At 40.2% G+C, this 25,093-nt stretch overlaps 2 protein-coding genes and 1 long non-coding RNA gene across 7 annotated transcripts in view; 1 reads left to right on the forward strand and 2 right to left on the reverse strand.

The window, feature by feature from the left end:
* LOC127527034 (uncharacterized) overlaps positions 1-12,279 on the forward strand; it is a 335,886-nt gene extending 323,607 nt beyond the window's left edge. The window contains exon 3 of the long non-coding RNA XR_007934392.1: positions 11,422-12,279. This is a non-coding gene — a long non-coding RNA (uncharacterized LOC127527034). The remainder of the gene's footprint in view (positions 1-11,421) is intronic.
* The window catches only part of LOC114647810 (uncharacterized), a 195,898-nt gene that overhangs the window by 95,885 nt on the left and 74,920 nt on the right, over positions 1-25,093 (reverse strand). The window lies entirely within an intron of this gene.
* Positions 1-25,093, reverse strand: part of LOC114642197 (uncharacterized) — a 124,267-nt gene that overhangs the window by 74,240 nt on the left and 24,934 nt on the right. The window lies entirely within an intron of this gene.

Genomic DNA, 25,093 nt, shown 5'->3' on the forward strand with positions numbered 1-25,093 from the left:
GCTTTGGTGGTTGCTGAGGCAAAAACTCGGGCGTGGGAGGAGTTTGGGGAGGCCATGGAGAATGACTTTCGGACGGCTTCGAGGAGATTCTGGTCCACCATCCGGCGTCTCAGGAAGGGGAAGCAGTGCAGTGTCAACACTGTATAAGGTGGGGATGGTGCGCTGCTGACCTCGACTCGGGACGTTGTGGGTCGGTGGGGGGAATACTTCGAAGACCTCCTCAATCCCATTAACATGCCTTCCAATGAGGAAGCAGAGCCTGGGGACTCAGAGGTGGGCTCCCCCATCTCTGGGACTGAGGTCACCGAGGTGGTCAAAAAACTCCTTAGTGGCAGGGCCCCGGGGGTGGATGAGATACGCCCGGAGTTCCTCAAGGCTCTGGATGTTGTAGGACTGTCTTGGCTGACACGCCTCTGCAACATCGCATGGACATCAGGGACAGTGCCTCTGGATTGGCAGACCGGGGTGGTGGTCCCCCTCTTTAAGAAGGGGGATCGGAGGGTGTGTTCCAACTACAGAGGGATCACACTCCTCAGCCTCCCTGGAAAAGTCTATTCAGGGGTCCTGGAGAGGAGGGTCCGTCGGATAGTTGAGCCTCGGATTCAGGAGGAACAGTGTGGTTTTCGTCCTGGTCGCGGAACAGTGGACCAGCTCTATACCCTTAGCAGGGTCCTGGAGGGTGCATGGGAGTTTACCCAACCAGTCTACATGTGTTTTGTGGACTTGGAAAAGGCATTCGACCGTGTCCCTCGGGGAATCCTGTGGGGGGTACTCCGAGAGTATGGGGTACCGGCCCCCCTGATAAGGGCTGTTCAGTCCCTGTACGATCAGTGCCAGAGCTTGGTCCGCATTGCCGGCAGTAAGTCGAACCCGTTTCCAGTGAGAGTTGGACTCCGCCAGGGCTGCCCTTTGTCACCGATTCTGTTCATAACTTTTATGGACAGAATTTCTAGGCGCAGCCAGGGTGTTGAGAGGGTCCAGTTTGGTGGGCTCAGGATTGGGTCACTGCTTTTTGCAGATGATGTTGTCCTGTTTGCTTCATCAGGCCGTGATCTTCAGCTCTCTCTGGATCGGTTCGCAGCCGAGTGTGAAGCGGCTGGGATGAGAATCAGCACCTCCAAATCCGAGACCATGGTCCTCATCCGGAAAAGGGTGGAGTGCCCTCTCAGGGTTGGTAGCGAGATCCTGCCCCAAGTGGAGGAGTTCAAGTATCTCGGGGTCTTGTTCACGAGTGAGGGAAGAATGGAGCGTGAGATCGACAGGTGGATCGGTGCGGCATCCGCAGTAATGCGGGTGTTGCATCGGTCTGTCGTGGTGAAAAAGGAGCTGAGCCGCAAGGTAAAGCTCTCAATTTACCAGTCGATCTATGTTCCTACCCTCACCTATGGTCATGAGCCATGGGTAGTGACCGAAAGAACAAGATCGCGAATACAAACGGCTGAAATGAGTTTCCTCCGCAGGGTGTCTGGGCTTTCCCTTAAAGATAGGGTGAGAAGCTCAGTCATCCGGGAGGGGCTCAGAGTAGAGCCGCTGCTCCTCCGCATCGAGAGGAGTCAGATGAGGTGGCTCGGGCATCTGATCAGGATGCCTCCTGGACGCCTCCCTGGTGAGGTGTTCCAGGCACGTCCAACCGGGAGAAGGCCCCGGGGAAGACCCAGGACACGCTGGAGGGACTATGTCTCTCGACTGGACTGGGAACGCCTTGGGATTCTCCCGGAAGAGCTAGAAGAAGTGGCCGGGGAGAGGGAAGTCTGGGCATCTCTGCTCAAGCTGCTGCCCCCGCGACCTGACCTCGGATAAGCGGGAGACAATGGATGGATGGATGGATATACACATACAGACACATATATATATACATATACATATTTACATATCTATCTATCTATCTATCTATCTATCTATCTATCTATCTATCTATCTATCTATCTATCTATCTATCTATCTATCTATCTATCTATCTATCTATCTATCTATCTATATATATATATATATATATATATTGTCAGTTCAGCACTCCGGTTGGAATATGACCAAGCTGTGCAAGCTTACTGTTAAGAATGCAACGTATAGTTGAACAGTAGAAAAGCAATCTTGCCTCAAATCAATGGCAACCTTTTGTAGGTCTATGAACTTAATCTAAACTTTAGGTTTACATGGTGCTCTGTTTCCATAGTACCTGCACTCATGAATATATCTGTATGTGTCAGTCGCTGAAATCCCTGCGCTTGGCACCGGCGAAGTACTGCTTTTAAATTTTTATTAAGAAGAAAAGAAAACCTTTTTAAATTGAGGTAAAATATACCAATAACAGTTTGTTAAGGATCTGTTTTTTTGTGAAGCTGCCTTCACTTGAGTGATCACTTCGAACTTTAAGCCTGAGAAATCACACCATAAATACACACGTTTAATTGCACATCTGTTAATATGTATGCTTACACAGTATTAAAAGACACTCAACAATTACACAGTATTAAAAGACACTCAACAATTAACGTCATTTACCTTCGTTCCCACGTTTGACTCGTGCTGTAAATCTCTTCCTTGCTTTCACTTCACGTGATTACGTAGGAGGCGTAATACGTGATGACGCGATACGTGACTCCGCCTCCTCCATTAGAGTATATGGACAAAAAACAGGTTCCAGTTATGACCATTACGCATAGAATTTCGAAATGAAACCTGCCTAACTTTTGTAAGTAAGCTGTAAGGAATGAGCCTGCTAAATTTCAGCCTTCCACCTACACAAGAAGTTGGAGAATTATTGATGAGTGAGTGAGTGAGTGAGTCAGTCAGTCAGTCAGTGAGTCAGTGAGGGCTTTGCCTTTTATTAATTAGTAATAGATATATATACACACATATATACATACACATATTCATCTATACTAATGAAAGGCAAAGCGCTCACTCACTGACTCACACATCACTAATTCTCCAATTTCCTGTGTAGGTAGAAGGCTGAAATTTGGTAGGCTCTTTCCTTACAGCTTACTTACAATAGCTAAGCAGGTTTCATTTCGAAATTCTACACGTAACGGTCATAACGGTCGACAACGTCCGCCATGTTAAACTTTCTTATTTATTGCCCCATCTTCACGAAATTTGGTAGGTGGCTTCCCTGCGCTAACCGAAACCGATGTACGTACTTATTTCGGTGGTATGACACCACTGTCGGCCCGCCATATTGAACTTTCCAACGGTCTTTGTTACTTAATGGGCCCATCTTCAAGAAATTTGGTACGCGGGTTCCCAACGCTAACTGAATCCTACTGACGTACATATATACGTCCATAGCCTGCAGCTCGGTCCACACTCTGAATCCTCCAGGCACTTCTGAGCATAATCTAATTTTTAAGGTTGGGGCACCAATAATGTTACTGAGAAACTTACAGCCACCGAAACTTTGTAATGGCACAAGACTTCAGGTCACATGCCTGCAAAAGAACCTAATTGAGGCAACTATTTTTACTGGTGGTGGTTCGGGGAGAGAGCTTTTATTCCTCGCGTCCCCGTTATACCCACTGATCTCCCATTTCAATTGCTTCGCAATGACAATAAGTTTCAGGGACAGACCCTACAAAAGGTTGGCATTGATTTGAGGCAAGATTGCTTTTCACATGGCCAACTATACGTTGCATGCTCAAGAGTAAGCTCAGTGCACAGCTTGGTCATATTACAACCGGAAGGGCGAACTGACAACGTGGTATACAAAGAGATCCTTAACAAATAATTATTGGTACATTTTCCCTCAATTTATTATTTAAAATTTAAAAGCAGTACTTCACCGCTGCGAAGTGCGGGTATTTTGCTAGTCTTTTAATAAATTATGATGAGATTCATCTTTCAGATGGGGTTTCTATTCCACAATACTACCACTAGTTTTTCCAGAGAGGCTGAGGTATGTGATGCCAAGCTAATTGGAGTTCACACTTCTGTATTAACAACCACCATCCCAGTTTGTCAGTCTTAAGGCACAGTCCTTGTGTTACATGCAAAGAGCCAAATTAGCTGAAATATCCCCATAATTTGCAGTGCTTTCTATGTTTCAACTCAAGATCTAATCCACCACTATAGGCTTCCATCCATCCATCCATTTTACATCCCGCTGAATGCGAACACAGGGTCACGGGGATCTGCTGGAGCCAATCCTAGCCAACACAGGGCACAAGGCAGGAACCAATCCCAAGCAGGGTGCCAACCCACCGTAGGACACACAAACACACCCACCCACACACCAAGCAAACACTAGGGCCAATTTAGAATCGGCAATCCCCCTAACCAGCATGTCTTTGGACTGTGGGAGGAAACCGGAGCGCATGGAGGAAACCCACGCAGACACAGGGAGAACATGCAAACTCCACGCAGGGAGGACCCGGGAAGCGAACCCAGGACCCCAGTTCTCCCAACTGTGAGGCAGCAGTGCTCACAATAGGCTTGCCACTACAAAATTATTTGATTACTTGCTAAAGATGAAGAATAGAAAAGAAATTTAAAATATTTGATAACTGGTGAGGAAGGAAGGCTCTATTGTTGGACAGTTTGACATCTGTGGAAGAGCAACGGGCGCTGAGCAGGCTCCTGTCAATCATGGAGAATCCACTGTTTCCACTGAACAGGATCATCTCCAGACAGAGAAGCAGCTTCAGTGACAGACTGCTGTCACCATCCTGGACCACTGACACACTGAGGAGATCGTTCCTCCCCCACACTATGCGACACTTCAATTCCACCCGGGGGGTTAAACGTTAACATTATACAAAGTTATTGTGTGTTATATCTGCCTTGCACTGTGCACCTTGGATTTTTTAACTTGCAGTGCATTTTATCACTCTTTTATTAATATTGTTTTTATCAGTATGCTGCTGCTAGAGTATGTGAATTTCCTCTTGGGGATTAATAAAGTATCTATCTATCTATCTATCTATCTATCTATCTATCTATCTATCTATCTATCTATCTATCTATCTATCTATCTATCTATCTATCTATCTATCTATCTATCTATCTATCTATCTATCTATCTATCTATCTATCTATCTATCTACTTCTTCACTACAAGTAATGGGAGATGGGCCTCGATTATCTGGTGTGAAAGTACCACTTCTAATTTTGTGAATACTTCCTGTGTTTAAAGGCAGCTCTCTGGATTCCTCCTATGTCCTTCCTCAGGTATCTTCATGTGCGTCAACCTCTCTTGCCCGGTGCTTCCTATCTTAATCACATTTAACTGTGCAACCACAGCAAAACTGACCGATCAGAGTGAAGCCAAATCGAACAATCAGATTGGTCAGAGAAACCAGACAGACACACTGACATTAGTATTTTATTATTAAAATAGCTTGCAGAGCACACAAAACCAGAGAAACAGACTCAACCAATGTGTCTGGCACTTGTTCTGAGGAGGACGGCAAATGCACCAGAGTTCCTCAAAATGATCTTTCTTTCTCTTAATAATATCACAGTTAGACACTTGTTGAGAACAGCCTGCTGTTGTGCAAAAACGTAAAGTGGTGTGTTAAGCTATCTATCTAAGCGCGCAAAAAGTAGAATCTGGAGATGACATTTCAGATGCTTCAGAGGGCAAAGACAAAGAGTAGTGAAAAACAAAACAGAAGTGTGGAGAAACAAAGAAGAGCACTTCCAGCAATTAGACCCAAACCCAAAGCCAGGATACTGGGGCTGCATGATGCCCTATTAAATAGAGGAATTGCACACTTTGCCCATGTAATGGGCAATGGGCATTGTAGTTATAATCACTATGCTGCTGCTCATATTACTAACACATCATTCATCACATCAACAAATGAAAGTAATACTATAATTCAACATTCAAAATTTACAACTTAAAGGTAAGCCTCTTCCAGTAAAAGAAGGTTTATATGAAATGAAAATAAGTCACTTGGACCCTCTGAAATTAGATTTAGAACTTGTAATTTAAATTGTAATAGATGTAACCTTTTTTTTTGCAAATATTCTGTTTAAAGATATTAAGTACCTTCCAAAACAAATAAATAAAGACATCCCTTTAACTGTGATTTAGAGAAGAAAAGGTGCTTTTCAACAAAAAGATTCGTATGGAGATGGATTAATTAATGAGCAGTCATTTTGACCTGGACTTGCAGTTCATCTTCATTGGACCATCTAGATTTTCTCTCCAAAATGCAATTATTACACTGAAATTCAGCTAATCCATGCATTATTCTTATGATTTAATTCCTAAAATGCCCACTACTCATTTAGTCTGCCTGTTTTGCTGAAAAAGTATTGTGAGAAGCAGCCTGGACACAGACAGACGGACATCGTATGTTGCACCCAACACATGTTTATTTACAATATTTACACAGTTAATGTTGCACAAACCCAGTGCCTCCAGCACCAATCACCCAAAGTCCAGGCCTCTCCCTCCAGTGCCTGCCTTCTTCACGCCGCCTCCACTCCTCTCCAACACGACTCTTGTCCACTTTTGCCCGACTCCAGTTACTGTCTGAAGGGAGGCGGCCCCTTTAATGCACACCCGGATGGGATCCAGGTGCTTCCCGACACTCCTCCGCTGAAACTCCCCTGTGTGGCGGAAGTGCCGGCTGTGCACCCGGAAGGACTGCGGGTGTCCCTGTTCTACTTCCCCCCACCACTTCCAGATGTGGCGGAAGTGCTGAGGTCCAGGGCTCTCTAGGCACTGGGGCGCCCCCTGGCGGTGACCACGGGCCCCTACAGGATTGGGCTTCCAAGCCCTGCACCCGTGGTCCCCAACGCAACAAGGGCGGTCGCCCCCTCGTGGTCTGGAGGAGGCACAAGCCTTCCTCCGTTCCTATCGGGCGTCCCGGCTGGGTACCAAGCCCAGCGGCCTGCCACAGTATATGTATCTTTTTTTTCTAAAAAACATTTTAAAAGACAGTCAACTTTCCTGGAATAAGAACAGGTGAGATGATAAAGAAGGAGCTCCTGCCCACCCATCCATCCTTCATTCAGACTGACATATCAGTTATTGCTCTTTGGGTCTGACCGTATTTCAGAATCTATTTAAGGAGAAAATCCTCATAAAATATATTTTTTATTAATATTACTTGTACTAATTCTGAGTTTATATTAATCTTAATAACTTGTCTGTAGTTTTAAGAAAAGTCCTGTGAAAAACAGAAAAGCTTAGTTTTCTACCTTATGGCATTGTTGATAAACTATAAATCATCTCTGTTACTTGATTAACTGTGGGACTGGCGTTTGGCTCTCCTGTTTGTTCTTAGGTGCCCACATCAGTCACAAAACCTTCTGGATAATCCTAAAGGCCAGGACAGAAGAAGAGTTTGTGTACAATATAATTACAGAAGGGATGAGAATTTTTTTCCCTTCCTGGAAGATATTTCATTATTAAAAAAAATTCATTTTTATAACATTCAATAGCAGATACAAACAGAAGTTTTGGAAACACATTTCCAAAACAAAATACTACAGAGTGTGAGCCTGAAACATTTCACATGTATTATCTAATTCAAATTTCTTCCGGAAGCCAAATGAACAACATACAGTCAAATTTGCATAAGAAGTTCAAAAGCATTAAGAGAGTTAATAAAGCATAAAATCGATCATAAAATCAGACCCGGACTTATATGCCTGTTCAAAAATATGACACTTAATTTTTTCTTTTACATCTTCTTGCTTACTCCAATCTTGCACCAGTTTCTCAGACACATCAAATGTTGTTGCAGCAGTATACTTACAAATTTCTTTTGCTACTTCAACGGCTTTTAATTTAAAACCAGCTTCATATTTTCTTCTGATCGAACGTTCTATCGTAGATAAGTGATGCTCTTACGATAAAGGTGTATGTGACATACACAAAACAGTGCAATCGTCGCTTCAGACTAGTTTGGGTATCACCGTGTGGTCACGTACGCAAAATACATAGAAATAAAGGGCAGTGTGCCCCGTGGTTACTCTCTCAGGTGGGCAGTAGCATATCGTAATCCCTTGTACCAATAGTGTGAGTTTCCCACATTCGACTTATACGACTGACATCATAAAATACCCGAAATTATACTGTGAAATCAAGCCCCGAGTTATCCACAAGTGTATACGGTAAATTCCCATACCTCCTACACATTCCTATTCCAGAAGAATTATTGATCAGTCTTGAAGACTCAGACAACATCTCAATAATATGTAACATCTCTCAAGTCTCTTCCCTTCAAAGATCCTAGGGTACGGTGGGAAAAGGATCTTTCAATTAATATCTCAGAAAAGGATTGGAAGGCTGCCATGCGTAGAATACATTCTAGCTCCATATACATAAAGCATTCAATTATTCAACTTAATGAGCTGTCACACACGTGTGATTAGGAGGCAGTCAAAAAGCTCAAAAGTGAGTGAAATATTACGAGATGAAGGATTGTCATGTGGTACTTACCTGAACCTCTTCTCTCAACAGGAAAACTGAAGAAAAATAATCGCTGCTATTTCCGGGTTCCAAAATGTCCGCCATGACGTCACTTCCGGCGACTCCATATGGCATCACTTCCGGCTCTCACCATGGACATCACTTCTGGTTCCTCCACAATGACTCCATTTCTGACTCCTGAATTCAGCGTCATTTCATGCCAACCATTTCCTGTTCCCATAATTCACTTTTCTATATAAACGGCATTTTGTTAAAGCAACTTTGTCAACTATTACTAAATAAGTACTTTGATCCATTTTTGCATCTTTTTTGCATTATTTGTCCGCAGGACAATATACGGGGACGGTCCCCAAAACTTTATTTTGTGGAGTTTCCTTCCTTTATGGTAATTGTTCCACAGAGGACATTTACCTTGTTTAAGATCCAACCTGTAAGCGTTGCAGTCTAGCTCTTCGTCACTGGGCAACATGTTTTGGGCCTGCACCAAATTAACCTCATTCTGACAAAAATCTTTGAATGCCTATCAGACAGCCTTGGTGTCACAGTCACTGCTGACCCCATTAACAGCTGTGTTTAATAATAATACATTTTATTTATACAAGGCGCCTTTCTGAGAACTCAAGGACACTAAACAAACAATAAATAAATAAAAAAAAGACACATTATAAACAACTTAAAACATCAGAAAAAACAGAAGATATAAAAATTTAAACTAAACAAAGCCACTGTAATCATAAAGAAAAATCCATTTTAAACAGATGTGCTTTAATTTCACATTTAAAGGTTGAAAATGATTCGATATTTCTGAGCTCAGTAGGCAATGAATTCCAGAGCTTGGGTGTAGAACAGCTGAATGCTCTGCTCCCCATGGAGGTTAGACGGACGAGAGGGACGGTCAGGTGGATGGAGGAAGAGGATCTAAGGTTACGGGAGAGAATGGCAGCATGAAGAAGGTCAGACAGATATGGAGGGGCGAGGTTATGAATGGCCTTAAATGTTAATAGCAGAATTTTCAAATCAATTCGAAACTTAATCGGGAGCCGATGAAGCTGCTGCAAGACCGGAGTAATATGGTGAATAGATGAGGTTCGAGTAATGATGCGAGCTGCAGAATTCTGGACTAGCTGAAGCTTATGAAGAGATCTATTAGAGAGACCAAAAAGGAATGAATTGCATTAATCCAGATGAGAAGTAACAGGATTGTGAACAAGAATGGCAGTGGTATGGGGAGTGAGGGAGGGGAGGATGAGATTAATATTACGTAGGTGAAAATAAGCAGACCGGGTGATGTTATTAATGTGAGATTGGAAAGATAGAGTACTGTCAAGGATGACACCCTGACTCTTAAACTGAGGTGATGAGGAAACAACGGAGTTATCAATCACAAGAGAAAGATTATCGGCTTTGGATAATGATGATTTTGAGCCAATGGAGAGAACCTCAGTTTTGTCACTGTTTAATTTAACAAAATTCAAAGAAAACCAGGATTTATTTTGAGCAATAAAGTCAATAAGCGAAGATGGTGGAAAGGAAGAGGTGGGTTTACTAGCAAGGTAGAGGTGGGTGTCATCAGCATAACAGTGAAAATGAATGTTATGTTTATGAAAGATATTGCCAAGGGGAAGACAGTAAATAATAAAAAGAAGAGGCCATTGGACAGAGCCCTGGGGCACACCTGGTAAGTAGAGTGGTATGACAAATAGTATCAAAGGCAGCACTCTGATCAAGAAGGATGAGAATAGTAATTAAACCGCAGTCAGCAGCCATAAGAAGGTCATTGGTAATTATAGCAAGTGACATTTCTGTACTGTGAAGGGGGTCAAAACCAAACTGGAACTTTTCATATAGATTATTATGAGATAAGTGGGAGTGAAGTTGGATAGCTACTATTTTTTCAAGAATTTTGGAGATAAAGGGCAAATTAGAAAATTATTGAAGTTAGTAGGATCAGCACCAGGTTTTTTCAGTATTGGGGTTATTGCAGCAGTTTTTAAAGATGAAGTAACAGAACCAGTAGTGAGAGAAGAGTAAATTATGGCAGAAATGAGAGGGACCAAAGAGGGGAGGCAGACTTTAACCAGAACTGTAGGGAGGGGGTCCAGCCGACAAGTAGATGACTTGGATTTACAGATGAGATCTGAGTTTTCTGAGGAAGTGGTAAGCTGGAAAGAAGAAAAAGAGTGAATAGGTGAGTGTAGTTCAAAAGAAACAGAGAGAGAATCTGGACCGAAGTGCTGATGTATGCTCTGGATTTTCTCATTAAAAAAGGACATAAGAGAATAAAGCAGTCGAATAAAGGTGAGATGGTAAAGAGTCTGGAGGTTGTGTAACATTATTAAGTAATTAAAACAAAGACTTGTTGTTACCTTTATTACAAGAAATTAACTGAGTGTAATAGTTAGATTTGGTTTGTGCTATACAGTCCTTGTAATAAAGTAAATGTGTTTTATGCATCTCTTTGTGGACAAAGAGTCCGTTTTTTTTATATAACCGTTCAAATTGCCTGCCCTTTGCTTTCAGAAGCCAATGTTCAGGCGTAAACCAGGGGGCAGAAAAAGAAAAAGAAACAGATCTGGTTTTTAGCGGAGCAAGAGAATTAAGAATACCATTGAGACCAGTGTTATAATATGAGACCAATTCTTTGGGAGTGGATAAATTATAAAAGTCCATTTGGGAATCAATTCTAGAAGACAGAGAATTTAAACTAATATTCTTAATGTTATGAAAAGATATGAGACGGGGGAGCTTAGTAATAGAAAAAGTAAGTTTAGCATTAAATGAAAGGAGAAAATGATCAGTTGTAGTGAGTTCATCTGCTGTAAGATCAAGAGGGACAACACCAGAGCAGCAGATCATGTCCAAGATATGTCCTTTACAATGGGTGGGAACATCAGTGTGCCGCTGGTATCCAAAACTCTCCCGGCAAGATAAAAAGTCTCTAGTGACAGGGATATTGATATTGTTCAGATGTATATTAAAATCCCCCCAACAGGACTATATTTGAAGTAATTGTAGATAAATGGGTAAGAAAGGTAGCAAGATCGTTCAAAAAATCATTGTTTGATTTGGGAGGGGTGGTAGATAGTTGCAATGATGTTAAGAATAGGCCCAGACAATTAACACACAGTTGATTCAAAAGAGCTAACAGCAGTAGCAGGTAATGGCAGGACTTTCCATTTCTCGCGATAAATTATCGCAACACCTCCTACACGTCCAGAGGCACGGGGTTGACAAATGTAAACAGACAACAGTGGGGTGGATTCATGAAGTTGAGAAAAGTCTTGAGGTTGCTGCCAAGTCTCGGTTAAACAGAGAAAGTCAAACTTACAGTCAATGAGGAGATCCTGAATAAGATGCCCCTTGCTCATGAGTGAGCGGATGTTCAGTAGAACGAAACTGACAATGTTGCTGTCACTTTGACAGTGGTGGTAGCCGACTGAGCTAGGCTAACCAACACGCTGTGGTCAGCATTCCTATCCGTGTTGTGTGGAGGGTGCCAAGAGTTGGACCAGAAGGAGTTAACTCCTTTTGAGGCGTCTATTCGGAATCTCCAGCGGGACCCACGATGGATGTATCTCCGACGAGGGAGAAATATGATGTCCGGGTTGAAATGCAGCACAGAGAGCAGAGGCACAAACTGGTGGAGACGCAGTCGAAGAAGCTCAGCAGCTGAGTACTGGAGGAGGCCTGTCGCAGTTTGGATAGCGAGCAACAGAAGACACCAAACAAACATTAACCAGGTGAATATCCTACCAATACACATTGTAGGCGAGGCCACAAGGATCTCAGGCGTCCAAAGAACAAATCTGGTAAGTTTCGAAACGGGGTTAGGCTGAAGCTAATGCATACACAGCCATGCAGAGATATCAGCAATAACGGCAATATCACCATCAAAATCACCAGTCATAGCTTTAATTAATTAGTTTCTGGCGAGCAGTGGTGACCAGTCCCGCTAGCGTTCACTCAAACCGGAAGTCAATGACTTCATTCTTCTCCTTTTTCTCTCTATCGTCTCCAACTCCTCCCTGGCAAGTTCTATCCACTTCCATCCGACTCCGGCTCCCTTGCTGGAGTGAGGCGGCCACTTTTATACCTCTCCCAGATGTGCTCCAGGCGCACTTCCTGGTGTGGTGAAAGTACTGCCTTCCAGGGATCCATAAGTATCCGGGCCCCCCCTGGCGGTGACCAAAGGCCTCAACCGGGATGAACTTCTAAGCTCTGCTCCCGTGGCCTCCACGCAGACTAGGAAGGCTGTCCTCCCATGGCCAGGGGAAGGTACTGCTCCTCTCCTGGACCATCCAGGCAACCCGGCTGGGCAGAACCCCCAGCCATCTGCCACAGCTGGTTTGGCTGCATTTCCTACATGATCAAGGGTGTCCTCATGTCCCAGCTTCTCTGAAATGCAGTGCATCAAGATATATTCAACTTTCAACAATTCTAGCCAAATCCAAAGGAGGCATCCAAATCCAAAGAATGGTAATGACCACAACATCAGTTCTCCAGATTCTAATCTCTACTCACTTATGTACCCTCTGTGTAGAGTTTGCATGTTGTCATTACACAAGATTTTTATGAAAGTATGAGTGTGGTACTGCACCCCGAACTGAATTGGATTATGTGGGTAGATAAAACTTAGTACCCTGCCCTAGGTGAGTTCCACGCTCACATAGTGTGGTATAAAAACTATACTTGACGTAAAGCCACAGACATTCTCACGGCAACCCCCCTGTGCAGACTTTTCTGCTCGGTTTCGGAAACTACCGACACCCAGCATCAAGGCAGTGGTACTGATCAGCGATGTAGGCTTTAACGAATACACCAAAATTAATTGCATATCGTTTACAAATTTAATTCACTTGATTGTAATCATTCTGTAATGATATAATGATGCATGGAATGAGGAAACTATTCCAAATACCATAGCTACTTTAGCTTTGTTACTCTTAGTGCACCACTGAGAGTATTTTAACCCACTGTATGTGTGTGTGTGGTATCACAACTTCTCAGTATCTGATCGGAAAGCTCTCAGTGGGTTGTGTAGAGGATTCTCAGGATACAGTTTCCAGCCCTGGAGGACATTAATAGTACACACTGCATAAGGAAAGCCTCCAGCATCAGCTTGTAGATAGATAGATAGATAGATAGATAGATAGATAGATAGATAGATAGATAGATAGATAGATAGATAGATAGATAGATAGATAGATAGATAGATAGATAGATAGATAGATAGATAGATAGATAGATAGATACTTTATTAATCCCAATGGGAAATTCACATTCTGCCATTTGCACTATATGTATTTGTTTATTATACTTATGCTTTCTTCTTGCATATTTTCATTATTGTATTATTATTATTATTGTTATTTTATCATTTTAAAGGAAAATAAGTTTATGGAGGATTTGCATATTCAATATCATTGTACCATACAATGACAATAAAGGAGTTCAGTTCAATTCAATAGTGTTAGTATTTACAGATGATGATGACTGACTTCTAAGTTGATTTAGATTTCCAAGAGCTATCCTCTTGGAGCTGTGTGCTGCTGAAATACTAGGATGTGTACTTGATATAATTTGTGTGATGACATCTATTAAAGTACAGTATATGCATTACATTTTACAGATAAAATGCATTTTTTCAGTTAGGAAACATAGCAAAATTTAGACGTCTTATATCATTGAAAGATGCTGAGAAATTAGTTCACGCTTTTGTTTTCAGTCGACTAGATTACTGTAACGCACTCCTCTCCGGACTACCCAAAAAAGACATAAATCGTTTGCAACTAGTGCAGAATGCAGCTGCTAGAATCCTAACCAGGAAAAGAAAATCTGAGCACATTTCTCCAGTTTTGATGTCACTGTAGCAGTGCTACTTAAAAACTGCATCTCCCAGCAGTCCCTGCTGGGGCTGCTGGGGTCAAAGGTAGCCACAGGCAGATAAAAGGAGGGCAGAGGGCAAAGAGGGGAAAAGTTTGTTTTTGGTTTGTATTGTTGCTATTATTTGTCGTCTCTCCTGCTGTTATTTGAACTGTGATCATTTTTGTCTTGGACTGTATTCGTTTGTTGGGGACTGGATTGTCTGTCTACTTGTTCACTGAGAGCTGTATTGGATTATTGGATTTTTCGGAACAGTGGAGCGCTCCCGAATCAACCATCAACCATCAACCTCATCAGTAAATACCGGTAGGACTGTATTTTTCCTTCTCCATTGCAACTTACAGATTCGCTGGACATTACTTGGTCACTATTCATCTTTCAACCTGTTTCTTATATATGGACTTGGCTGTGTGGTGTTTGTGTTTATTTTGTGTATGTGTAATATCGCCGAAGGGGTCAGGGGTGGTATTACTGTTTTCATTTCTCAATTCATGTCATTATATTTATAATTGTTTGTCATTCCCAGTGTGTTTATTTGTCTCTGTGGTGAGAGTGTGTGGGTCGATCCAAGGCTGGGGACGTTCCTGGGATCTCTGCTTTTAAAATAAATAAATCACCGTCTTCGTTGGCGGTGTGAATCTTAGCGGCTCCTTACCGCTACAACGTGTTTCTCCCTAATTCTGGGCTCATCAGCTTTCCATGTGGATGAACAGATGCCAGTGTATCCGAATTCTGAGACACAACTGGATGTCCTTTTCTTCTGGTTTTAAAATTCCCAATTCGGGATGATGTGCAGTTCATGTTAGATTTGCTATTTCTACAGGTAAGACTACTGAGGCTTTCAGTTTCAGAAGTAATTTGTGCACAATTCCTGCAAAGCCTCCTCATATTTATTACTTGATCTGTAATATTTTGCTGCCTTGAATACTGTACTGTATGTCTGCTCACTCTGTCCAGTAACTAACACAGCTTTTTAATTTTAGACAGGAGAGCCTCAGAGTGTGAATCCTCACAAACACAGAGACTGAGGTGCATTAGTACCAGCAGTCACTATACAGGGATATTGTTCTGTTTTGCAAAATAAAATTAATTTTCTTAAGTTACTGTGCTTTGTTGTTGGATTTTGAAAGAACTGAGACTTAATTTTAACTTAAAACAAAACTAAGGTAGGAGAGAAACATGAAGATGTTTTCATGTAAGTACCGACACCTGAGCACATCACATTAGAAGTTCAGATATACAGAGATTGTAACACAATGACTACTGTATGTGTAATGTAAAAGGAAAATGATGCTACATATAATGACAATTAAGTTGGGGTTCTTTCAACATCCAACAAAAAACTACAGTAATTAAAAAAAATATTATTAGTCAGACTTTACTCTAAGCAGAACTTTATCTATTGTGATGGTTTACTTTGGTAATAATTGATCTACAGGAGTACCAAGGAAGGAGGCAGAACAAGAAGTAAGGGTACACTTTATTAATGTTTGAACTCCGTGAGTGAATATCTACTGTGTTTATGTTTTTCATAGTTACAATGAAGTAGAAGAGTCTGGCCGTGTTATGGGGCAGCAGTTAAAGAAGGAAGGAGAGATGTGTGCCATGTTGAAGTAGCAGCTCGCTTTCCTTCTTGGCACTTCTAGAATCCTCCATCTCAATCTCTGCTCTGATCTGCTATGCCTTTACCAAGTGATCCCAAGGTATTGGCCTTATTGTTTTTTTTTTCTTCTGAAAACTGTCTCAGTCTCATTACACTGGCTGCCTGTCTCTCGTAGAATTGATTTCAAGGTTCTACTAAATAATTAGAAGGCTTTGGGTATTTTAGACTCTGCCTGTATTTTGGAGTGTCTGCTACCAACATTTCTTTTCTGAAACGTTGCTTTGCTTTTTATTCCAAGATCAACCATAAAAACTGGCAGCTTTTTGTACTCTGGAATGCTTTGCCAATAGAGAAGTGCCAGGCTACAAATGTCAAGCATTTCGCAAAACTTCAACAAGCCCACTTTTCTAATTTGGCATTTTCTTAATTACTTGCATTGGTTGTAATAGATTAGAAATGGTACTGTGTACACTTTGTAAGCTCTGCACTGGGCACTAACGTCTGCTGATTTTCTCTGTTGTTTTTTTTTTTCATTTTATTGCAATGGTGCCCTCCTGCGTCTCCACCGTCTGTTAAATCAACTCCAACTGCCTATGATAGAAGAAAAGTTCACAAGACATCCTGAAATGGAATTGTGATTGGAGTGAGACGGCCACAATTATGTATGCTGGGATGTGCAGAGGGGGCTGTGTGGGCTTTGGCTTGGGACCCCCAGAGGTTTATTATCTCTGGCAACCTTGAAAGCTGCAAGTTTGTCTTTGTCCCCGGCCATTTGACCAGGCAGTGTATTTATTACAAAGGACAAGGACCCCTCCATTTGCTTCTTATTTACTTTTATAATACCTTCAATTTTCTTTGTAACTGTATATTTTTGTAGAGCAATTTGAGCTACACTTGTAAGCAAAGGTGATATAAAAATATTATTGGCGAACAAATGTTAAGAGACAGATCAGGAAAAATGTCTAGATTTTTAGTTTAAATAGAACAGTGTTTTATGAAATATTGCTGGATAACAACTCTGACTCCAAGTAGCATCTTGTTCATAAAGCTAAAATAGCATTTTTCCTTTTTTGACAAATTTAATGATTAACTTTTATTGTGTTCAAAATCTTGGCGAAGATTTTTTTTAAAATACTAAGGTAAAAATCTGTAAATATATTTGTGTTCTCCTTCCCTAATAGTTTTTAACACCTCCCCTTGTTGGCCATTTTCATTGTAGTTGTGTTCTAGTTAAATGCATTTACCATTTATACATCTTTATGATTACTGAATTTTCTACTCATAATATATACATGCAGTATATATACATATAAATATGGGTGTGTGTATAATTTTTTTCGAGAAACATCGCTCACAGATTTTTCACTTCTATTTTTAAATGTACCATTTATTTCTTCAATAAAAAATGTATGAAAAAGTGTATTGTATTTCCTTTTTTTTAAGTTATAAAAATGAACTGGCTCTGTGTCAATATGGGTGAATAAAACCATTGACATGAGACGAGTCTGCATACAAACAGCGGTGTGTTATGTTGATTAAACTTGTAAGAAAGAATATCACTGCCCTCTGTCCACATGATGTTCTTCATAAACCGAACTACTTCATGCTGTTTAAATTCTGCTCAGTTAGTGGATATTATTTTATTTTACAGCTGTTAAATTCAGTTCAGTTTTATTATATTAATAGGTAAGTTGGTTTCTCAGCGGGTTTTACAGAGACACCTTGAAATAACATTAAAAACATATCACTAAGAACAAATGTATTACAAATTTGAACTATAGCAGCAAGCACGTACTGTAAAAAAAATAGATCAAATAGATTGATTCAAGTGATAACAGTTCACTTCCTTAATTTAAGTCTGTGGATGATAAATTGGACTGGACTGCCAATACTGATGCTCTGTGTAAGAGAGGACAGAGCCTTAGAAGGCTGGCGTCCTTCAACATCTGCAATAAGATGCTGCAGATGTTCTATCAGACGGTTGTGGCGAGCGCCCCCTTCTACATGGTGGTGTTCTGGGGAGGCAGCATAAAGAAGAGGGACACCTCACGCCTGGACAAACTGGTGAGGAAGGCAGGCTCTATTGTTGGCATGGAGCTGGACAGTTTGATATCTGTGGCAGAGCGACGGGAGCTCAGCAGGCTCCTGTCAATCATGGAGAATCCACTGCATCCACTAAACCGTGTCATCTCCAGACTGAGGAGCAACTTCAGCAACAGACTGCTGTCACTGTCCTGCTCCACTGACAGACTGAGAAGATAGTTCCCCCCCCATACTATGCGACTCTTCAATTCCACCTGGGGGGGTAAACGTTAACATTATACAAAATTTTTGTCTGTTTTTACCTGCATTATTATCAATCTTTAATTTAATATTTTTTTTTTGTATCAGTATGCTGCTGCTGGAGAATGTGAATTTCCCCTTGGGTTTAATAAAGTATCTATCTATCTATCTATCTATCTATCTATCTATCTATCTATCTATCTATCTATCTATCTATCTATCTATCTATCTATCTATCTATCTATCTATCTATCTATCTATCTATCTATCTATCTATCTATCTATCTATCTACTGTATTGAGGATTACTTATGTTTTGCTCTGTGTATTGTATTGTATTGACCCCCTGCTCTTAGACACCCACTGCATGCCCAGCCTACCTGGAAAGGGGTCTCTCTTTGAACTGCCTTTCCCAAGATTTATTCCATTTTTTTTTCCCTACTAGGATTTTTTTTGGGAGTTTTTTCTAGTCTTCTTAGAGAATCAAGGCTGGGGGGCTGTCAAAAGGCAAGGCCTGTTAAAGCCCATCGCGGCACTTCTTGTGTGATTTTGGGCTTTACGAAAGTAAATTTTATTGTATTGTGTTGTATTGTATTCTGTCATTAAGTTTTTGTTGTTAAGATTCAGTGATACTATGATTTACATTATTAAACCTTGTCTGTCCCAACCTTCTCCCCTACCTCACCACCCTCAATCCCCAGTTTGAAAGGTTTTCAACTAACTTGTACTTATGTTTTGCTAATAAATGCAGCAACGATCAATCCACATTCTGACTGTCACACTTAATTGATCTGCAGAAGACTAAGAATGTCAGAACCTTAAATACATTTTTAGGGTTGTCATCAATTTACTATGTTTTAGACTTATTTTATAATGACTGGCACCTGTAGCAGTCGTTGGTCGTTGCTGCATTTATTAGCAAAACATAAGTACAAGACTGAAAGGTACTACAATGGATACTGCACACAGCAGAAAATCCACCACTGTCGAATTTATGTTTACTTTCTTCATCATATCTAATTTCTAACAGTTCTTCTTGGCAAGTTGTATCAGCCTCTTCAATATTTGCGGTAAAAGGATTTTTCATCCAGTCATATACCTTCAATTTCAAAATATCTTCAAATCGTTTTTCCATGTCCAATTTAAGTTCGTTGAGGTGGCTACTGAATCTGTCAATATCCTCTGGAGTTACATCATCTTTTCTAGATGATAATTGAGGAAACTGATGAAATTCTCTCTTCAATAGATTATGACGAAGTAGTTCAAGTTTGTCAATAAATAATAGCACAATACTTTGGCAACCTATAAGAGTTTTATTAGCTCCTTGAAGCTGCAAATTGACATCGTTAAATCTCTCGAAAATATCTGCCAAGTTAAAGGCATTATTCTTTACTGTTTTTAACTGTTGACACAGATTGGTCTCATTATTACTTTCAAAAAATTGTATGACAGTATCATATAATGCTACAAATCTAGCCAAAGATGTACCCTTTGACAGCCACCGAACTTCTGTGTGCAAAAGTAACTTAATAAAATCTTCATTATTGTCCTGGCAAAGCTGCTGAAACATTCTATCATTCTTTGCATTGGATTTGATCTTGTTTACGGCTCGAATTATTATAGTTAATGATGAATGGAGACTTGTACTTAAATGTTTTCCTACAAGATGTCTGTGCACCACACAATGAATACATAAAACATTTGGCACTTCCTGCTTCAAAGAAGCAACAAATCCACGATAGCGACCTACCATTGATGGTGCTCCATCAGTAGCACATGCAACAATATTATTCAAAGGAATATTATTTTTTGTAAAGTATGTTCTCACAGTATTAAATATAGATAATCCTTTTTGTATCTGTGATGAGATTTATTGCGAATAGCATTTCTTCTTGTAATATATTGTTTTCATCAAAATAGCGTACATATGCCATCAATAAAGCATCATTATCTACAATGGTAGATTCGTCCAATTGCATGGAAAATGAAGAGTTTTGGAGAATACTTATAAGTTTGTTTTCAACATTAACTGCCATTTCATCAATTCATCGCTTTACTGTGCTATCGCTTAGGGGCAACGATTTTAAAATTTGAAGTATATCCTGATGCATTACTGTTGAGATAAATTCTTTTATAGTGGGTATTATTACAGTTTCTCCAATATTATAGCTTTTACCACTTTTTGCAATTAATTGTGAAATGCGATAAGTGGCAATTAATCCATCTTCATTCGTTGTATGTTGTTTCTTAAATGATGCACGATAGTTGAACGATTTTGAAATTTTTTATATATTTCCTGAAAATATTCAATGGGCTTGTCCTTGTCATTTGGATGCTTTGTAGAAAGATGTTCTCGCAATTGACTTGGCTTCATTGCCTCATTGGATAATGTTTTATGGCACAATAAACACATTGGATGTTGTTTATTTGCAATATATTCTATGAAACCCATCTTCATTCCATACAAACAGATCAATTTATAACCCAACAAATTTGAAGACAAATCAAACCCCACCCCTGAGAAGGAGAGCTTAGCTAAAGGAAAATTGCTTTAAGCTTTTTAATAAGGCAACATTAGACAAAAGAAGGGGAGAAGTAAATATCTATATAAATAAGAGATGGAGAAGGGAGTTAAATGCAATAATAGTTAATTCTCTTATTCTAAAATAATATTGATTAAATCCTGCCATGTTTTGAAAAAATTTTGTACAGATCCTCTAACTGAAAATTTGATTTTTTCCAATTTCAAATAATATAAAACATCGTTTTCCCACTGACTTATAAGAGGAGAATTAGGATTCTTCCAATTTAACAAAATAAGTCTGCGTGCCAAGAGTGTAGTGAATGCAATCACCGTTTGCTTGTCCTTCTCCAATTCCAGTCCATCTGGAAGGACACCAAACACAGCTGTTAGTGGGTTAGGAGGGATTGTGATACTAAGGCTGTCTGAGAGGCACTTAAAAATTTTTGTCCAAAATGATGTTAGTTTGGTGCAGGCCCAGAACATGTGACCCAGTGAGGCAGGAGCTTGGTTGCAGCGCTCGCAGGTTGGATCCTGGCCTGGAAACATTTTGGACAGTTTTAAGCGAGACAGATGAGCTCGATATATAATTTTTAGTTGAATAATTCTATGCTTTGCGCATATAGAACTCGAGTGAATTCTCTGCTTTGCTACCTTCCACTCCTTTTCTGATATATTGATTAAGAGATCTTCTTCCCAATGTCCTCTTGGATCTTTGAAAGGTAGGGACTCTAATAAGATTTTATATATTGCGGAAATAGTGTTTGTTTCCTCGGAATTGAGCAGTATTTTTTCCAGCATTGTGGAGGGTGCAAGGTGGGGGAAATCGGGCAATTTCTGTTTAACAAAATTTCTAATTTGAAGATAGTAAAAGAAATGTGTAGCTGGGAGGTTAAATTTTGAGCGTAATTGTTCAAAAGATGTAAATATGTTGTCTATATAAAGATCTCTGAGCATTTTAATCCCAAAACTTTTCCAGGTATTAAAAACTGGATATACTTGCGAAGGTTGAAAGAGGTGGTTCTCTTGCCACTGATAAAAGATTTTCCATCTTAAAATGCTTCCTAATTTGGTTCCATATTCTGAGTGAGTAAAGCACAATTGGGTTATTAGTATATTTGCGATAACTTTCATTTATTGGAGAGCAGAGCAGGGAATATAAAGAAGTACTACAGGATTTTACTTCTATTGCGGACCAAGCCTGTGTATGTTCATTTATTTGTGTCCAGGTTTTTATGGCTTGTATGTTTGCTGCCCAGTAATAAAACTGAAAATTAGGTAAAGCCATGCCACCTTCTGCCTGAGGTCTTTGTAGGGTCTTCAGTTACTCTGGCGAATAGCCGTGTGCGTATTTCTTTTTTTGAGACATGGGCTCATGATATTTCACAATATTTTGTTTGAAGCTGTAAGCACCTGCTTGCTCTCAGAAATCTAACTACGTACTGACTTTAGTTTCGATTACGTAACGATTTAGCTTCACTTACGTAACATGAACAAAACTTATGCGCTTGAAGTCTGTTGCGTGGTCACGACTTTTGGAAGGCTGCGTGCTTTTCCGATCCGGTATGCGAGACATCCTTCTCGTCTTCTGCCATTGGTCAGGCAGGATCAGGCGTTCCAGTCGCTGGACAGCACAGCGTACGTTGGATGTGGATGGTCAGTCAAGGTGCTGGCTATCACGATCCCGCGAGGTTTTCGTCAGACCGCAATGTTGAAAGATATGTGGATCGAACAACAGCCGTTGGCAGTCAGGATCGGGACGTAGTAATCGTAGCTCCTCGTATGTTGAAATGATGAATGTGTTGACAGAGTAACAAATGCTGGGTACCTCTAAATTGAGGATTGCTGGATGTTACAAGTGTCGTGGTTGAGCGAGAGTTTGTCGAGACGAGACTAAGTTAGTGAGTATCCGTTGTGCGTTTTATAAAATTTTATGTAGCGGGTGTTGGCCAATGGCATCACTTCTTTGCGATCGGGGCGAAGTAGCGAGACATCGGCTAGTTTTGGCAGTCCAAGGGGGGGTTCCTAGAATGTCACCCTATTACCCTAAAAATCTGTGAATCGAGACGAAAATATGAGTTAATTGGTGTCTCCATTGTCCGGCAGTTTCTGTCATAGAAAGAAGCGTCGAACCATGGAGTTCTTTCCCTACGGGGTAATAAAACGATGAACTGCTAGTTTTTGGGTGACAATAGTATGTACAGTAATCACAGTGCCATTTGGTTGCTCCGCAACTGCTCACCATGAAAGCTGGAACGCCCACTAGTGGGCGGTAGGGACCAGGTTGACTACCACTGGAATAAACTAAGCCCAAGAACTCAGGCTAATGTAGGAATAAAGTATACATTTAATTTATGATTCTGTTCTATCTAAGATAAATGTAAAATAAACATGTTTCATTTATAAACTGTATATGGGCACCATTTTGCTCCAAGCTTATATAATAAATAAGTAAATATTACCCAATAATACACACAAGTTGCTAATTTGTTCCTTTCATTTTCTCAGTGAGTCTAGTCTGTCTGGTGCCTCTGACCTCCAGCTCAGCCAGGACACTTCTGCCCCTCAAGGTAAGATGGTGATCTTTTTATCTGTTTATTTGCTCTTTTCCAACTGGTCAATACTATTTTTTGGCCCAAAGCTTGTTGTGTTTTATATTTTGTCTGTCACATGGCACTACTAGATATTTACTCATCTTATACATGTCTGAAATTTATTTGAAAATATTCATACTCTTAGTCGAACCTGTAGCGCTTGCTCAGATCCGATTAAAGTCTCTTTAACTAGACTTTGTAAAACTATTTAAATGCGTTCTGCTTACATACTAATCTATCTATCTATCTATCTATCTATCTATCTATCTATCTATCTATCTATCTATCTATCTATCTATCTATCTATCTATCTGTCTATCTGTCTGTCTGTCTGTCTGTCTGTCTGTCTGTCTGTCTGTCTGTCTGTCTGTCTGTCTGTCTGTCTATCATATATTGCCTTTCACATCTATCTATCTATCTATCTATCTATCTATCTATCTATCTATCTATCTATCTATCTATCTATCTATCTATCTATCTATCTATCTATCTATCTATCTATCTATCTATCTATCTATCTATCTCAATACTATCCACTTGCAGAGCCACAGCACCATACGTCACCGCAGTTTCAGACCCGCAATTGTAGACCTGCAGTTGTAGACCCGGAAGTGACGTTTCAGGACTGACTTCGTAACATTACTTTCGGAAGGTTTCGGCCGGTCTCGGCAAGTAAGTCTTCTCCAAATCAAAACTGACGTCACCGCAGTTTGAGGACGGAGAATCGGAAGATAACTTTTGGAAGGTTTCGGCATGTTTCGGAAAAGCTCGGAAAGTAACGTCGGGTCAAGGACCCGTTCAGAAATTAAAAGATAAAACTGAGAAGGAAAAACAGTACAACAAACTAAATAATACACATCCTTGTGAAGTTCGGAGGGTTTCGGCCATCACGTCGTGTCATACATCAAACTAAACAATACGGATCGTTTCTGTGAAATACACTATTAACATTTACGTTGTGTTCGGGTGTGTGGGAACCATTTAACATGTCGACAAAATTTAAATCGTTAAGATTTGTGTTATTTGAAAATAGTTTTTGGTTTACATTCATGAAACGAAATATACAATATAATTACAATGCTTGCACCACGTTAGATTTTAGTAAAACATTAATAATAAAAGTGATTACATTTTTTAAAATGTACTATGCATGCGTGAAATATTGTTCTAAACCAATTTAGAATAAACATTGTAGCCAATCTAATATTTTTAAACATGTATGTGAAGAAAATGGCAATACTGTACATGTTATACAGTACACTGAAATATGCTATTTATTAATTGCCTTATATAGAACTGCTCTAGTTTTAGTCACTTATTATAAGCCACCAAAAAAATACTATTAATAACCCTAATTTATTTATATAGCACCCTTCCTATACCAAAAATTCAGATAGAACAACAAGACCTATATAACATTGGCTACAAATATCTCCACTAAATAAAGATAAATACAGGATATACAAAACATTCAAATAGAATAAAAGACAATAATCCAGATTAAAATACAATTTATAATACTACAACAAATTTTTGAACAAATAACATAATTTGTGATAATGCAAACTCCGAGTCCCTGGACAGATAGAGCGGGTAAACTGAAAGAAGGGGCAGAATGTCAGGTCTGTTTAATGTCTTCTTAATCAAATGAGTTAAAAACAAATGAATGGAGTCAGCTAATGTCATTAATTTTGGGAGGTCATTCCACAGTCAGGGCACTATATACAGCTGAAGACCCTGCTGTCACCCACAGAGTGCAGGTTAGTGGGGGGCACAGAATCGGAGGACCTTAGTGGGCAGGTCAGTAACAGAATTTGATAT

Source organism: Erpetoichthys calabaricus, chromosome 3, assembly GCF_900747795.2.
Source record: "Erpetoichthys calabaricus chromosome 3, fErpCal1.3, whole genome shotgun sequence".
NCBI lineage: Eukaryota > Metazoa > Chordata > Cladistia > Polypteriformes > Polypteridae > Erpetoichthys > Erpetoichthys calabaricus.